The 18,140-nt window shown below is 55.3% G+C and overlaps 1 long non-coding RNA gene across 8 annotated transcripts in view; it reads left to right on the top strand.

The window, feature by feature from the left end:
• LOC142051170 (uncharacterized) overlaps window positions 1-18,140 on the top strand; it is a 391,438-nt gene that overhangs the window by 138,419 nt on the left and 234,879 nt on the right. For all 8 annotated transcript variants that reach the window (XR_012658334.1, XR_012658331.1, XR_012658333.1 and 5 more), the window contains one exon: window positions 11,097-11,206. This is a non-coding gene — a long non-coding RNA (uncharacterized LOC142051170). The remainder of the gene's footprint in view (window positions 1-11,096; window positions 11,207-18,140) is intronic.

The following is an 18,140-nucleotide window of genomic DNA, read 5'->3' as shown; positions in this document are numbered from 1 at the left end:
CAGTACATCCCAGTAAATCCCAGCTCGCTGCCAGTACATGCCAATACATCGCTGTACATTCCAGTTCTGTTCCTGTACATCCCAATACATCCCCGTTCCATGCCAGTACATCCCAGTTTCCTACCAGTTCATCCCAGTACATCCCAATTCCCTCCCGGTTCACTACCACTTCTTTCCCAGTGCCTCCCAATACATCCCAGTTCCGTCCCATTACATCCCAGTACATCCCAGTTCCCTCCCAGTACGTCCCAGTTCCCTCCCAGTACATCCCAGGTCCCTCCCAGTACTGGGAGGGACCTGGGATGTACTGGGAGGCACTACAATGTGCGGGGATGCCCTGGGATGTACTGTGGAGGAACTGGGATGTACAGGCTTGTACTCGGTTGTACCGGGTGGAACTGGCAGGGATTTGGGATGTACCAGGATCTACTGGGATGTACTGGGATGTACTGGGAGGTAACTGTTGTGTACTGGGAGTGAACTGGGAGAGAACTGGGATGTACTGGGAGGGAACTGGGATGTACTGTTAGGACACTGGGATGTACTGGTATGTACTGGGAGGGAAGTGTTATGTACTGAGGGGAACTGGGACGTACTGGGACGTTCTGGGAGGGAACTATGAAGTATTGGGATGTACTTAGAGGGAACTGGGATGTACTGGGAGGGAACTGGGAGTGAACTGGGTGGGAACTGTGAAGTACTGGGATGTACTTAGAGGGAACTGGGATGTACTGGGTGGAAAGTGTTGGGAATTGGGATTTACTGGGAGGGAACTGGGATGGACTGGGAGGGAACTGGGATGTAGTGGGACATACTGGGAGGGAACTGGGATGTACTGGGGTGTACTGGGAGGGAACTGTTATGTACTGAGGGGAACTGGGACGTACTGGGATGTACTGTGAAGTACTGGGATGTACTTAGAGGGAAGTGGGAGGGAACTTGGATGTAGTGGGAGGGAACTGGGATTTACTTGGAGGAAAGTGGCATGTACTGGGATGTACTGGAATGGAACTGGGAGTGAACTGTGTGTGAACTGTGAGGGAACTGGGATGTACTGTGAGGGAACTGGGATGTACTGGGATGTACTGGGACGGACTGGGAGGGAACTGGGATGTACTGGGAGGGATCTGGGATGTACTGGGCTGCACTGGTAGGGAACTGGGATGTACTGGGAGGAAACTGGAATGTCCCAGTTGACACCCACTTCCCTCCCAGTGCCTCCCAGTATATCCCAGTTTCCTCCCAGTACATCCCAGTAAATCCCAGCTCGCTGCCAGTACATCCCAGTACATCGCAGTACATTCCAGTTCCGTTCCTGTACATCCCAATACATCCCCGTTCCATGCCAGTACATCCCAGTTCCCAACCAGTTCATCCCCGTACATTCCAGTTCCCTCCCGGTTCACTACCACTTCTTTCCCAGTTCCGTCCCATTACATCCCAGTTCCGTCCCATTACATCCCAGTACATCCCAGGTCCCTCCCAGTACATCCCAGTTCCCTCCCAGTACATCCCAGGTCCCTCCCAGTACTGGGAGGGAACTGGGATGTACTGGGAGGCACTACAATGTGCGGGGATGCCCTGGGATGTACTGTGGAGGAACTAGGATGTACAGGCTTGTACTGGGTTGTACCGGGTGGAACTGGCAGGGATTTGGGATGTACCAGGATCTACTGGGATGTACTGGGAGGTAACTGTTATGTACTGGGAAGGAACAGGGAGGGAACTGGGATGTACTGGTAGGGAACTGGGATGTACTGGGAGGGAACTGGGACGTACTGTGAGGACACTGGGATGTACTGGTATGTACTGGGAGGGAAGTGTTATGTACTGAGGGGAACTGGGACGTACTGGGATGTACTGGGAGGGAACTGTGAAGTACTGGGATGTACTGGGAGTGAACTGGGAGGGAACTGGTATGTAGCAGGATGTAGTGGGAGGGAACTGGGATGTACTGGGAGGGAACTGGTATGTACTGGGAGGGAACTGGGATGTACTGGGACATACTGGCAGGGAACTGGGATGTACTGGGAGGGGATTGGGACGGACTGGGAGGGAACTGGGATGTACTGGGCTGCACTGGTAGGGAACTGGGATGTACTGGGAGGAAACTGGAATGTCCCAGTTGACACCCACTTCCCTCCCAATGCCTCCCAGTATATCCCAGTTTCCTCCCAGTATATCCCAGTTTCCTCCCAGTACATCCCAGTAAATCCCAGCTCGCTGCCAGTACATGCCAATACATCGCTGTACATTCCAGTTCTGTTCCTGTACATCCCAATACATCCCCGTTCCATGCCAGTACATCCCAGTTCCCTACCAGTTCATCCCCGTACATCCCAATTCCCTCCCGGTTCACTACCACTTCTTTCCCAGTGCCTCCCAATACATCCCAGTTCCGTCCCATTACATCCCAGTACATCCCAGGTCCCTCCCAGTACATCCCAGTTCCCTCCCAGTACATCCCAGGTCCCTCCCAGTACTGGGAGGGAGCTGGGATGTACTGGGAGGCACTACAATGTGCGGGGATGCCCTGGGATGTACTGTGGAGGAACTAGGATGTACAGGCTTGTACTGGGTTGTACCGGGTGGAACTGGCAGGGATTTGGGATGTACCAGGATCTACTGGGATGTACTGGGATGTACTGGGAGGTAACTGTTATGTACTGGGAGTGAACTGGGAGGGAACTGGGATGTACTGGGAGGGAACTGGGACTTACTGTGAGGACACTGGGATGTACTGGTATGTACTGGGAGGGAAGTGTTATGTACTGAGGGGAACTGGGATGTACTGGGAGGTAACTGTGAAGTACTGGGATGTACTGGTAGGGAACTGGGATGTACTGTGAGGGAACTGGGATGTACTGTGAGGACACTGGGATGTACTGGTATGTACTGGGAGGGAAGTGTTATGTACTGAGGGGAACTGGGACGTACTGGGATGTACTGGGAGGGAACTGTGAAGTACTGGGATGTACTGGGAGTGAACTGGGAGGGAACTGGTATGTAGTAGGATGTACTGGGTGGGAACTGGGATGTACCGGGAGGGAACTGGGATGTACTGGGAGGGAACTGGTATGTACTGGGAGGGAACTGGGATGTACTGGGATGTAGTGGGAGGGAACTGGGAGGGAACTGGTATGTACTGGGAGGGAACTGGGATGTACTGGGACATACTGGCAGGGAACTGGGATGTACTGGGAGGGGATTGGGACGGACTGGGAGGGAACTGGGATGTACTGGGCTGCACTGGTAGGGAACTGGGATGTACTGGGAGGAAACTGGAATGTCCCAGTTGACACCCACTTCCCTCCCAATGCCTCCCAGTATATCCCAGTTTCCTCCCAGTATATCCCAGTTTCCTCCCAGTACATCCCAGTAAATCCCAGCTCGCTGCCAGTACATCCCAGTACATCGCAGTACATTCCAGTTCCGTTCCTGTCCATCCCAATACATCCCCGTTCCATGCCAGTACATCCCAGTTTCCTACCAGTTCATCCCAGTACATCCCAATTCCCTCCTGGTTCACTACCACTTCTTTCCCAGTGCCTCCCAATACATCCCAGTTCCGTCCCATTACATCCCAGTACATCCCAGTTCCCTCCCAGTACGTCCCAGTTCCCTCCCAGTACATCCCAGTTCCCTCCCAGTACTGGGAGGGACCTGGGATGTACTGGGAGGCACTACAATGTGCGGGGATGCCCTGGGATGTACTGTGGAGGAACTAGGATGTACAGGCTTGTACTCGGTTGTACCGGGTGGAACTGGCAGGGATTTGGGATGTACCAGGATCTACTGGGATGTACTGGGATGTACTGTTATGTACTGGGAGGGAAGTGTTATGTACTGAGGGGAACTGGTGCGTACTGGGATGTACTGGGATGGAACTGTGAAGTACTGGGATGTACTGGGAGTGAACTGGGAGGGAACTGGTATGTAGTAGGATGTACTAGGTGGGAACTGGGATGTACCAGGATGTACTGGGATGTACTGGGAGGGAACTGGTATGTACTGGGAGGGAACTGGGATGTAGTGGGAGGGAACTGGGAGGGAACTGGGATGTACTGGGAGGGAACTGGTATGTACTGGGAGGGAACTGGGATGTACTGGGACATACTGGCAGGGAACTGGGATGTACTGGGAGGGGATTGGGATGTACTGGGAGGGAACTTGGATGTATTGGGAGGGAAGTGTTATGTACCAAGGGGGAACTGGGACGTACTGGGATGTAGTGGGAGTGAACTGTGAAGTACTGGGATGTACTGTGAGGGAACTGGGATGTACTGGGAGGGAACTTTAAAGTACTGGGATGTACTTAGAGGAAACTGGGAGGCAACTGGCATGTACTGGGATGTACTGGAATGGAACTGGGAGTGAACTGTGTGTGAACTGGGAGGGAACTGGGATGTACTGTGAGGGAACTGGGATGTACTGGGATGTACTGGGAGGGACTGGGAGGGACCTGGGATGTACTGGGAGGCACTACAATGTGCGGGGATGCCCTGGGATGTACTGTGGAGGAACTAGGATGTACAGGCTTGTACTGGGTTGTACCGGGTGGAACTGGCAGGGATTTGGGATGTACCAGGATCTACTGGGATGTACTGGGAGGTAACTGTTATGTACTGGGAAGGAACAGGGAGGTAACTGGGATGTACTGGTAGGGAACTGGGATGTACTGGGAGGGAACTGGGACATAGTGTGAGGACACTGGGATGTACTGTTATGTACTGGGAGGGATATGTTATGTACTGAGGGGAACTGGGACGTACTGGGATGTACTGGGAGGGAACTGTGAAGTACTGGGATGTACTGGGAGTGAACTGGGAGGGAACTGGTATGTAGTAGGATGTACTGGGTGGGAACTGGGATGTACCGGGAGGGAACTGGTATGTACTGGGAGGGAACTGGGATGTACTGGGAGGCACTACAATGTGCGGGGATGTCCTGGGATGTACCGTGGAGGAACTAGGATGTACAGGCTTGTACTGGGTTGTACCGAGTGGAACTGGCAGGGATTTGGGATGTACCAGGATCTACTGGGATGTACTGGGATGTACTGGGAGGTAACTGTTGTGTACTGGGAGTGAACTGGGAGGGACCTGGGATGTACTGGAAGGCACTACAATGTGCGGGGATGCACAGGGATGTACTGTGGAGGAACTAGGATGTACAGGCTTGTACTCGGTTGTACCGGGTGGAACTGGCAGGGATTTGAAATGTCCTAGTATCTACTAGGATGTACTGGGATGTACTGGGAGGTAACTGTTGTGTACTGGGAGTGAACTGGGAGGGAACTGTGAAGTACTGGGATGTACTTAGAGGGAACTGGGATGTACTGGGAGGGAACTGGGATGTACTGGGTGGAAAGTGTTGGGAATTGGGATTTACTGGGAGGGAACTGGGATGGACTGGGAGGGAACTGGGATGTAGTGGGACATACTGGGAGGGAACTGGGATGTACTGGGGTGTACTGGGAGGGAACTGTTATGTACCGAGGGGGAACTGGGATGTACTGGGAGTGAACTGTGAAGTACTGGGATGTACTTAGAGGGAAGTGGGAGGGAACTTGAATGTAGTGCGAGGGTACTGGGATTTACTTGGAGGAAAGTGGCATGTACTGGGCTGTACTGGAATGGAACTGGGAGTGAACTGTGTGTGAACTGTGAGGGAACTGGGATGTACTGTGAGGGAACTGGGATGTACTGGGACGTACTGGGACAGACTTGGACGGATCTGGGATGTACTGGGAGGGATCTGGGATGTACTGGGAGGCACTACAATGTGCGGGGATGCCCTGGGATGTACTGTGGAGGAACTAGGATGTACAGGCTTGCACTGGGTTGTACCGGGTGGAACTGGCAGGGATTTGGGATGTACCAGGATCTACTGGGATGTACTGGGATGTACTGGGAGGTAACTGTTATGTACTGGGAAGGAACAGGGAGGGAACTGGGATGTACTGGGAGGAAACTGGGATGTACTGTGAGGGAAGTGGGACGTACTGTGAGGACACTGGGATGTACTGTTATGTACTGGGAGGGAAGTGTTATGTACTGAGGGGAACTGGGACGTACTGGGATGTACTGGGAGGGAACTGGGAGGGAACTGGTATGTAGTAGGATGTACTTGGTGGGAACTGGGATGTACCAGGATGTACTGGGATGTACTGGGAGGGAACTGGTATGTACTGGGAGGGAACTGGGATGTACTGGGATGTAGTGGGAGGGAACTGGGAGGGAACTGGGATGTAGTGGGAGGTAACTGGTATGTACTGGGAGGGAACTGGGATGTACTGGGACATACTGGCAGGGAACTGGGATGTACTGGGAGGGGATTGGGACGGACTGGGAGGGAACTGGGATGTACTGGGCTGCACTGGTAGGGAACTGGGATGTACTGGGAGGAAACTGGAATGTCCCAGTTGACACCCACTTCCCTCCCAATGCCTCCCAGTATATCCCAGTTTCCTCCCAGTATATCCCAGTTTCCTCCCAGTACATCCCAGTAAATCCCAGCTCGCTGCCAGTACATGCCAGTACATCGCTGTACATTCCAGTTCTGTTCCTGTACATCCCAATACATCCCCGTTCCATGCCAGTACATCCCAGTTTCCTACCAGTTCATCCCCGTACATCCCAATTCCCTCCCGGTTCGCTACCACTTCTTTCCCAGTGCCTCCCAATACATCCCAGTTCCATCCCATTACATCCCAGTACATCCCAGGTCCCTCCCAGTACGTCCCAGGTCCCTCCCAGTACATCCCAGGTCCCTCCCAGTACTGGGAGGGAACTGGGATGTACTGGGAGGCACTACAATGTGCGGGGATGTCCTGGGATGTACTGTGGAGGAACTAGGATGTACATGCTTGTTCTGGGTTGTACCGGGTGGAACTGGCAGGGATTTGGGATGTACCAGGATCTACTGGGATGTACTGGGATGTACTGGGTGGTAACAGTTATGTACTGGGAGTGAACAGGGAGGGAACTGGGATGTACTGGGAGGGAACTGGGACGTAGTGTGAGGACACTGGGATGTACTGTTATGTACTGGGAGGGAAGTGTTATGTACTGAGGGGAACTGGGATGTACTGGGATGTACTGGGATGGAACTGTGAAGTACTGGGATGTACTGGGAGTGAACTGGGAGGGAACTGGTATGTAGTAGGATGTACTGGGTGGGAACTGGGATGTACCAGGATGTACCAGGATGTACTGGGAGGGAACTGGGATGTACTGGGAGGGAACTGGGATGTAGTGGGAGGTAACTGGTATGTACTGGGAGGGAACTGGGATGTACTGGGACATACTGGCAGGGAACTGGGATGTACTGGGAGGGGATTGGGATGTACTGGGAGGGAACTTGGATGTATTGGGAGGGAAGTGTTATGTACCAAGGGGGAACTGGGACGTACTGGGATGTAGTGGGAGTGAACTGTGAAGTACTGGGATGTACTGGGAGTGAACTGGGAGGGAACTGGTATGTAGTAGGATGTACTGGGTGGGAACTGGGATGTACCAGGATGTACCAGGATGTACTGGGAGGGAACTGGGATGTACTGGGAGGGAACTGGGATGTACTGGGAGGGAACTTTGAAGTACTGGGATGTACTTAGAGGAAACTGGGAGGCAACTGGCATGTACTGGGATGTACTGGAATGGAACTGGGAGTGAACTGTGTGTGAACTGGGAGGGAACTGGGATGTACTGTGAGGGAACTGGGATGGACTGGGAGGGACTGGGAGGGATCTGGGATGTACTGGGCTGCACTGGTAGGGAACTGGGATGTACTGGGAGGAAACTGGAATGTCCCAGTTGACACCCACTTCCCTCCCAGTTTCCTCCCAGTATATCCCAGTTTCCTCCCAGTATATCCCAGTTTCCTCCCAGTACATCCCAGTAAATCCCAGTTCGCTCCCAGTACATCCCAGTACATCGCAGTACATTCCAGTTCCGTTCCTGTCCATCCCAATACATCCCCGTTCCATGCCAGTACATCCCAGTTTCCTACCAGTTCATCCCCGTACATCCCAATTCCCTCCCGGTTCACTACCACTTCTTTCCCAGTGCCTCCCAATACATCCCAGTTCCGTCCCATTACATCCCAGTACATCCCAGTTCCCTCCCAGTACATCCCAGTTCCCTCCCAGTACGTCCCAGGTCCCTCCCAGTACTGGGATGTACTGGGATGTAGTGGGAGGGAACTGGGAGGGAACTGGGATGTACTTGGAGGGAACTGGTATGTACTGGGAGGGAACTGGGATGTACTGGGACATACTGGCAGGGAACTGGGATGTACTGGGAGGGGATTGGGACGGACTGGGAGGGAACTGGGATGTACTGGGCTGCACTGGTAGGGAACTGGGATGTACTGGGAGGAAACTGGAATGTCCCAGTTGACACCCACTTCCCTCCCAATGCCTCCCAGTATATCCCAGTTTCCTCCCAGTATATCCCAGTTTCCTCCCAGTACATCCCAGTAAATCCCAGCTCGCTGCCAGTACATGCCAATACATCGCTGTACATTCCAGTTCTGTTCCTGTACATCCCAATACATCCCCGTTCCATGCCAGTACATCCCAGTTCCCTACCAGTTCATCCCCGTACATCCCAATTCCCTCCCGGTTCACTACCACTTCTTTCCCAGTGCCTCACAGTAGGTCCCGGTTCCGTCCATGGGATGAACTGTGAGGGAACTGTGAGGGAACTGTGAGGGAACTGTGAGTAGGGGGGCGGCCCCCCGGGCCCCAGCCCCCCCCCTCCGCCTGGGGCCAGGGCGCCGCGGCCGCCGGCCCCTTCCTCGTCTGCCCGCTCCCGTCGCAGACGGCTCGGTATGTGTCACGAGCGGCAGCCCCGTTCAGCAGCTCTCGGAGGGCGCGCGGCTGTGCCCGGCCGTGACCGGGGCCCGCAGGGGTTTCCCGCTCGCCCCGAGAAGGCGCTGGCCCCGAGCCGGCGCGTCCCGCCCCGCCCGGCCCTCGGCGCCCTCGCGAGCTGAGCGCGGCCCGGCCAGCAGGGGGCGCTGGCGCTCACCGGCTGGGCGCGGTGGCGGGGCCGGTGGGGGCCGTTCCTTCCGGCCGCCCTTTAAGGGCCGCCCCGCGGGGCTCGGGCTTCCGGTGGCGCGTGCGCGGCGCGTCGGAGCGGGGGCGGGGAGCGGTGCGTGTGGAGGCCGAAGGGCCGGTGCGTGTGGCGGCCGGGTCGCGAGGCGTCCCTGTGCGGTGCCGGGGCCCCTCTGCGGCCCGGCGTGGGAAGCCCGCGGCCGGCGGAGCCTGCTCGGAGCTGGGCGGGGAGCGCCGCGGCGGTCCGGCCGCCGGCAGCCATCCCCTGCGGTGTCCGGCAGCCCCTCGGGACGCCTGGAGGCCTGGCGGTGCCCGAGCCTCGCCTGCGGCAGCCGCCTGAGAGAGCAGCGCGGCCGTGTCCGGGGGCCGGAGAGCGCTGGTGGGTGAGTTCGGGCAGCGGGGGGGCGGGTGTGTGTCTCCGGGCGGGGCCGGGGGGCTCCGTGCCCCGCAGAGGAGCCCCGGTCGGGCATCGTTCGCTTCCGAACAATGCAGGTCTGTCCCTGGTTATTTTCTGTGTACAGTGTTTCGGGCCACCTGAAAGCCTTTGGCCGGGTAGGTTTGGTGCGGGGCGATGGCAGGTGTGGACCCTGAAAGATCTCGGGTGGGGGGCGTGGGAGGTATTTCTTGCCTTAAAACTCTGAGCCCACCTCGCGTGTCATGTCGTGTTATCATGTCGTGAGTCTCGTGACTGTGGCAAATGGCTGAGTCGGGCGTTTTCTGATAACTAACTTCTGAACGTGTGCGTGTGTAGGCACGGGGAGATTTGTGCAGGGTGACGGAGCCCCTTGTGCTTCTGTGCTAATGTCTACCTGTTCTAGACCTCCAGTGTTGGAAAGCCTTTGTTTAGTGCCTAGTTGTGGCTGCGTAACTGCTGTTGCGCCTGCAGCTGTGCTCGCAGGGATGCTGGGTGGCTCCGCATCAAACCGGCCGCCGGGCGGCCGGGTTGTGCCGCAGAGCATGCCGGGAGCTGTAGTCCTTGCGGCTGCCGGGCGGCCGGGTTGTGCCGCAGAGCATGCCGGGAGCTGTATTCCTGGCGCAGTGGCTGCCGGCCCTGTCACGTGGTTCGCCGGGCATGGCGGGAGGCGCGGTCTTCCGGCGCTCGGGTGCCGGGCGGCCGTGGCGCGTACGGTACGCGAGGTGTATTTTTGGGGTTGGCTTCGTGTTGATTACTGGGGGCTTGCGGGTGCGGCCGCTTCCCGAGAAGCGGTGAGTTCCCCGTGAGCTGACAGAAGGGAAGAGGGAAAGGAGGAGGACGATGACCTTTTCCCCGTGCCCAGGGCGCAGATGATGGCCGCGTCCCCGGCCCACTGGAGGTCCCGCTCAGCCTCCCCTGGCCCCCCTTGCCCCGTGCGCCTGCCCCCAGCTCCGGCACCTCCCCATAAGCGTGCTGCATAGCCTTAGGCCGCCCCCAGGCCCTGTCGTGAAGGCAGCAAGCCGTCCCTCAAGCGCACTGGATTCCCCCTTGGTGCAGGGGCCCTTAGCAGTAGCGTGGGGAGGGAGCGGTGTGTCCAGAAGCCCCTGCGGAAGGAGAGGCTTTGGCCAGGGTCGATCGACGGTAATGACGGTCACTGTTTCTTCTTTCCCTCTCCCAGAGACCGTGCTGAGGACGTGGTTGTCTGTCCTTCCCCGGGGATGCCGTTGCCTGTGGCCGTCTCAGGCTCGCGTGGCTTCTCTCTGCCCGTCCTCGCCGTCCTCGCAGCGCAGGGCCGAAAAGGGATAGACAAAGCCCTTCCCGGCTGCGGACAGGAGCTGCCTCGGCTGAAGCTGGAGACGCCAACGAAAGGTAAAGAAGAAGAAACTGAAGGTGCTCTGGCTGCCAGCTGCCTTCCTGCCGCAGGCAAGAGAGAGCCTGTCCATGCAGGTGGGGGAGGAAGGATCCCCCTTCATAGCCCGCAGCGGGCCAGGCCACCAACGTGCACCGTAGGGTCTGTACGCGTAACCCGGAGTTGGGTACGGGCGTGTAGTGCACGAGCAAGCTAGGCTACGTGCCTAGGAAGCCTCATCTGGTAAGAGCTGTAAGACACCCACGTATTCTCTTCAGGTGGAGGACGGCCTAGAGTCTGGAGCTGCAGAAGAGGCAGGGAGGAGAGGAGGGGAAAGAAGCATCTGAACGGCTAAATTGTGCCAGCAGCGCTGAGAGCGAGAGTCGCGGTGAGTCCTGGGCCACTGGGGCCCCGTTGCCTCTCTTGTACGTCCTGGGCCCTCCCTGTCTCTCCCCCGGCCCCCTCTCTTTCCTTACCTGCTGCAAAATTATTTTTTTTTGCGCTCCCCCCGCACCTTCTTTCTCCGTCTCGCTCTGAGTGGCTCCCTGCCTCCCCGTCTTTTCAGTCCTCCCTCTCTCTGTCCTGTAGCCTGTGGCTCCTTTTTCTTTCTCCGCCTCTCTCTGCCTGGCTCTGGCTCCGTTTTTTTTTTTTTTTTATTCCTCCTGCTCTGTCCTGTAGCCTGTCGGTGTTTTGTTGTTCTCTGGCTCTCTTGATCTGACTCCCTGTGTTACCGAAAAACGCGTTAAAATCGGAAACGACTCCTCAACACCAATTTAGTATTAAAGAGCAGGCATTCTTTATTCGCGGCGCCGGATGCACGGGGGATCGCTCCTCCTGGCGTGCGTACCTCACGCACCTTTCCCGTACAATTTATAGATGAAAATTTCACATACTCATACATAGTCATTATTGTCTTGTCTAGTGATGGGTACAAACTTGCTCGTTCCCTATGTCAGTCACTGCGCAGGCTCGGTTGTCCTCCCAGTACAGTGCGGGGAACGGGGACGTACAGTGCGGGGAACGGGGACGTACCAGGATCTACTCGGTTGTACTGGGAGGGAACTGGGACGTACTGGGAGGCTCTACAATGTCCTGGGATGTCCTGGGATGTAGTGTGGAGGAACTAGGATGTACAGGCTTGTACTGGGTTGTACCGGGTGGAACTGGCAGGAATTTGGGATGTACCAGGATGTACTGGGATGTACTGGGAGGTAACTGTTATGTACTGGGAAGGAACTGGTAGGGAACTGGGATGTACTGGTATGTACTGGGAGGGAAGTGTTATGTACTGAGGGTAACTGGGACGTACTGGGATGTGCTGGGAGGGAACTGGGATGTACTGGGAGGGAACTGGGATGTACTGGGAGGGAACGGTGAAGTACTGGGATGTACTGGGACGGAACTGGGATGTACTGGGATGTACTGGGAGGGCACTGGAATGTAATGGGATGTACTGGGAGGGAACTGGGGTGTACTGGGAGGCACTACAATGTGCTGGGATGCCCTGGGATGTACTGTGGAGGAACTAGGATGTACAGGCTTGTACTGGGTTGTACCGGGTGGAACTGGCAGGGATTTGGGATGTACCAGGATCTACTGGGATGTACTGGGATGTACTGGGAGGTAACTGTTATGTACTGGGAAGGAACAGGGAGGGAACTGGGATGTACTGGGATGTACTGGGAGGTAACTGTTGTGTACTGGGAGTGAACTGGGAGGGAACTGTGAAGTACTGGGATGTACTTAGAGGGAACTGGGATGTACTGGGAGGGAACTGGGATGTACTGGGTGGAAAGTGTTGGCAATTGGGATTTACTGGGTGGGAACTGGGATGGACTGGGAGGGAACTGGGATGTAGTGGGACATACTGGGAGGGAACTGGGATGTACTGGGGTGTACTGGGAGGGGACTGTTATGTACCGAGGGGGAACTGGGATGTACTGGGAGTGAACTGTGAAGTACTGGGATGTACTTAGAGGGAAGTGGGAGGGAACTTGGATGTAGTGGGAGGGAACTGGGATTTACTTGGAGGAAAGTGGCATGTACTGGGCTGTACTGGAATGGAACTGGGAGTGAACTGTGTGTGAACTGTGAGGGAACTGGGATGTACTGTGAGGGAACTGGGATGTACTGGGATGTACTGGGACAGACTGGGAGGGATCTGGGATGTACTGGGATGCACTGGTAGGGAACTGGGATGTACTGGGAGGAATCTGGAATGTCCCAGTTGACACCCACTTCCCTCCCAGTGCCTCCCAGTATATCCCAGTCTCCTCCCAGTACATCCCAGTAAATCCCAGTTTGCTCCCAGTACATCCCAGTACATCGCAGTACATTCCAGTTCCCTGCCTGTACATCCCAATACATCCCCGTTCCATGCCACTACATCCCAGTTCCCTACCAGTTCATCCCCGTACATCCCAATTCCCTCCCGGTTCACTACCACTTCTTTCCCAGTGCCTCCCAATACATCCCAGTTCCGTCCCATTACATCCCAGTTCCGTCCCATTACATCCCAGTACATCCCAGGTCCCTCCCAGTTAATCCCAGTTCCCTCCCAGTACTGGGAGGGAACTGGGATGTACTGGGAGGCACTACAATGTGCGGGGATGCCCTGGGATGTACTGTGGAGGAACTAGGATGTACAGGCTTGTACTGGGTTGTACCGGGTGGAACTGGCAGGGATTTTGGATGTACCAGGATGTACTGGGATGTACTGGGAGGTAACTGTTATGTACTGGGAAGGAACAGGGAGGGAACTGGGATGTACTGGTAAGGAACTGGGATGTACTGTGAGGGAACTGGGATGTACTGTGAGGACACTGGGATGTACTGTTATGTGCTGGGAGGGAAGTGTTATGTACTGAGGGGAACTGGGACGTACTGGGAGTGAACTGTGAAGTACTGGGATGTACAGTGAGGGAACTGGGATGTACAGTGAGGGAACTGGGATGTACTGTGAGGGAACTGGGATGTACTGGGAGGGAACTTTGAAGTACTGGGATGTACTTAGAGGAAACTGGGAGGCAACTGGGATGTAGTGGGACGTACTGGAATGGAACTGGGAGTGAACTGTGTGTGAACTGTGAGGGAACTGGGATGTACTGTGAGGGTACTGGGATGTACTGGGAGGGACTGGGAGGGATCTGGGATGTACTGGGCTGCACTGGTAGGGAACTGGGATGTACTGGGAGGAAACTGGAATGTCCCAGTTGACACCCACTTCCCTCCCAGTTTCCTCCCAGTAAATCCCCGTTTCCTCCCAGTAAATCCCCGTTTCCTCCCAGTAAATCCCCGTTTCCTCCCAGTAAATCCCCGTTTCCTCCCAGTAAATCCCCGTTTCCTCCCAGTAAATCCCCGTTTCCTCCCAGTAAATCCCCGTTTCCTCCCAGTACATCCCAGTAAATCCCAGTACATCCCAGTAAATCCCAGTACATCCCAGTAAATCCCAGTTCGCTCCCAGTACATCCCAATACATCGCCGTACATTCCAGTTCCGTTCCTGTACATCCCAATACATCCCCGTTCCATTCCAGTACATCCCAGTTTCCTACCAGTTCATCCCCGTACATCCCAATTCCCTCCCGGTTCGCTACCACTTCTTTCCCATTGCCTCCCAATACATCCCAGTTCCGTCCCATTACATCCCAGTACATCCCAGGTCCCTCCCAGTACATCCCAGTTCCCTTCCAGTACGTCCCAGGTCCCTCTCAGTACTGGGAGGGAACTGGGATGTACTGGGAGGCACTACAATGTGCGGGGATGCCCTGGGATGTACTGTGGAGGAACTAGGATGTACAGGCTTGTACTGGGTTGTACCGGGTGGAACTGGCAGGGATTTGGGATGTACCAGGATCTACTGGGATGTACTGGGATGTACTGGGAGGTAACTGTTATGTACTGGGAGGGAACTGTGACGTACTGGTGGGGAACTGGGATGTACTGGGAGGGAACTGGGACGTACTGTGAGGACACTGGGATGTACTGTTATGTACTGGGAGGGAAGTGTTATGTACAGAGGGGAACTGGTGCGTACTGGGATGTACTGGGAGTGAACTGGGAGGGAACTGGTATGTAGTAGGATGTACTGGGTGGGAACTGGGATGTACTGGGAGTGAACTGGGAGGGAACTGGTATGTACTGGGAGGGAACTGGGATGTAGTGGGAGGGAACTGGGAGGGAACTGGAATGTACTGGGAGAGAACTGGTATGTACTGGGAGGGAACTGGGATGTAGTGGGAGTGAACTGGGAGGGAACTGGGATGTACTGGGACATACTGGCAGGGAACTGGGATGTACTGGGAGGGGATTGGGATGTACTGTGAGGGAACTGGGATGTACTGGGATGTACTGGGAGGGACTGGGAGGGATCTGGGATGTACTGGGCTGCACTGGTAGGGAACTGGGATGTACTGGGAGGAAACTGGAATGTCCCAGTTGACACCCACTTTCCTCCCTGTTTCCTCCCAGTATATCCCCGTTTCCTCCCAGTATATCCCAGTTTCCTCCCAGTACATCCCAGTAAATCCCAGCTCGCTCCCAGTACATGCCAATACATCTCCGTACATTCCAGTACATCCCAGTTTCCTACCAGTTCATCCCCTTACATCCCAATTCCCTCCCGGTTCACTACCACTTCTTTCCCAGTGCCTCCCAATACATCCCAGTTCCGTCCCATTACATCCCAGTACATCCCAGTTCCCTCCCAGTACATCCCAGTTCCCTCCCAGTACTGGGAGGGAACTGGGATGTACTGGGAGGCACTACAATGTGCGGGGATGCCCTGGGATGTACCGTGGAGGAACTAGGATGTACAGCCTTGTACTGGGTTGTACCAGGTGGAACTGGCAGGGATTTCGGACGTACCAGGATCTACTAGGATGTACTGGGATGTACTGGGAGGTAACTGTTATGTACTGGGATGTACTGGTAGGGAACTGGGATGTACTGTGAGGGAACTGGGATGTACTGTGAGGACACTGGGATGTACTGTTATGTACTGGGAGGGAACTGGGACGTACTGGGATGTACTGGGAGGGAACTGTGAAGTACTGGGATGTACTGGGAGTGAACTGCGAGGGAACTGGTATGTAGTAGGATGTACTGGGTGGGAACTGGGATGTACCAGGATGTACTGGGATGTACTAGGAGGGAACTGGTATGTACTGGGAGGGAACTGGGATGTACTGGGATGTAGTGGGAGGGAACTGGGAGGGAACTGGGATGTACTGGGAGGGAACTGGGATGTACTGAGAGCGAACTGGGATGTACTGGGGACATACTGGCAGGGAACTGGGATGTACTGGGAGGGGATTGGGATGTACTGGGAGGGAACTTGGATGTATTGGGAGGGAAGTGTTATGTACCAAGGGGGAACTGGGACGTACTGGGAGGGAAGTTTGAAGTACTGGGATGTACTTAGAGGAAACTGGGAGGCAACTGGCATGTACTGGGATGTACTGGAATGGAACTGGGAGTGAACTGTGTGTGAACTGGGAGGGAACTGGGATATAATGTGAGGGAACTGGGATGTACTGGGAGGGACTGGGAGGGATCTGGGATGTACTGGGCTGCACTGGTAGGGAACTGGGATGTACTGGGAGGAAACTGGAATGTCCCAGTTGACACCCACTTCCCTCCCAGTTTTCTCCCAGTATATCCCAGTTTCCTCCCAGTATATCCCAGTTTCCTCCCAGTACATCCCAGTAAATCCAGCTCGCTGCCAGTACATGCCAATACTTCGCCGTATATTCCAGTTCCGTTCCTGTACATCCCAATACATCCCCGTTCCGTGCCAGTACATCCCAGTTCCCTACCAGTTCATCCCCGTACATCCCAATTCCCTCCCGGTTCACTACCACTTCTTTCCCAGTGCCTCCCAATACATCCCAGTTCCGTCCCATTACATCCCAGTACATCCCAGGTCTCTCCCAGTACATCCCAGTTCCCTCCCAGTACATCCCAGGTCCCTCCCAGTACTGCGAGGGAGCTGGGATGTACTGGGAGGCACTACAATGTGCAGGGATGTCCTGGGATGTACCATGGAGGAACTAGGATGTACAGGCTTGTACTGGGTTGTACCGGGTGGAGCTGGCAGGGATTTGGGATGTACCAGGATCTACTGGGATGTACTGGGATGTACTGGGAGGTAACTGTTGTGTACTGGGAGTGAACTGGGAGGGACCTGGGATGTACTGGAAGGCACTACAATGTGCGGGGATGCACAGGGATGTACTGTGGAGGAACTAGGATGTGCAGGCTTGTACTGGGTTGTACCGGGTGGAACTGGCAGGGATTTGGGATGTACCAGGATCTACTGGGATGTACTGGGAGGTAACTGTTGTGTACTGGGAGTGAACTGGGAGGGACCTGGGATGTACTGGGAGGGAACTGGGATGTACTGTAAGGACACTGGGATGTACTGGTATGTACTGGGAGGGAAGTGTTATGTACTGAGGGGAACTGGGACGTACTGGGACGTGCTGGGAGGGAAGTATGAAGTATTGGGATGTACTTAGAGGGAACTGGGATGTACTTAGAGGGAACTGGGATGTACTGGGAGGGAACTAGGATGGACTGGGTGGAAAGTGTTGGGAATTGGGATTTAGTGGGAGGGAACTGGGATGGACTGGGAGGGAACTGGGATGTACTGGGGTGTACTGGGAGGGAACTGTTATGTACCGAGGGGGAACTGGGATGTACTGGGACTGAACTGTGAAGTACTGGGATGTACTTAGAGGGAAGTGGGAGGGAACTTGGATGTAGTGGGAGGGAACTGGGATTTACTTGGAGGAAAGTGGCATGTACTGGGATGTACTGGAATGGAACTGGGAGTGAACTGTGTGTGAACTGTGAGGGAACTGGGATGTACTGGGACGTACTGGGACAGACTGGGACGGATCTGGGCTGCACTGGTTCGGAACTGGGATGTACTGGGAGGCACTACAATGTGCGGGGATGCCCTGGGATGTACTGTGGAGGAACTAGGATGTACAGGCTTGTACTGGGTTGTACCGGGTGGAACTGGCAGGGATTTGGGATGTACCAGGATCTACTGGGATGTACTGGGAGGTAACTGTTGTGTACTGGGAGTGAACTGGGAGGGAACTGGGATGTACTGTGAGGACACTGGGATGTACTGGTATGTACTGGGAGGGAAGTGTTATGTACTGAGGGGAACTGGGACGTACTGGGACGTGCTGGGAGGGAACTATGAAGTATTGGGATGTACTGGGAGGGAACTGGGATGTACTGGGAGGGAACTGGGATGTACTGGGAGGGAACTGGGACGTACTGTGAGGACACTGGGATGTACTGGTATGT

This window comes from Phalacrocorax aristotelis, unplaced genomic scaffold (genome assembly GCF_949628215.1).
Source record: "Phalacrocorax aristotelis unplaced genomic scaffold, bGulAri2.1 scaffold_62, whole genome shotgun sequence".
Taxonomy (NCBI): Eukaryota; Metazoa; Chordata; class Aves; order Suliformes; family Phalacrocoracidae; genus Phalacrocorax; species Phalacrocorax aristotelis.
This window is presented reverse-complemented; position numbering and strand designations above follow the sequence as displayed.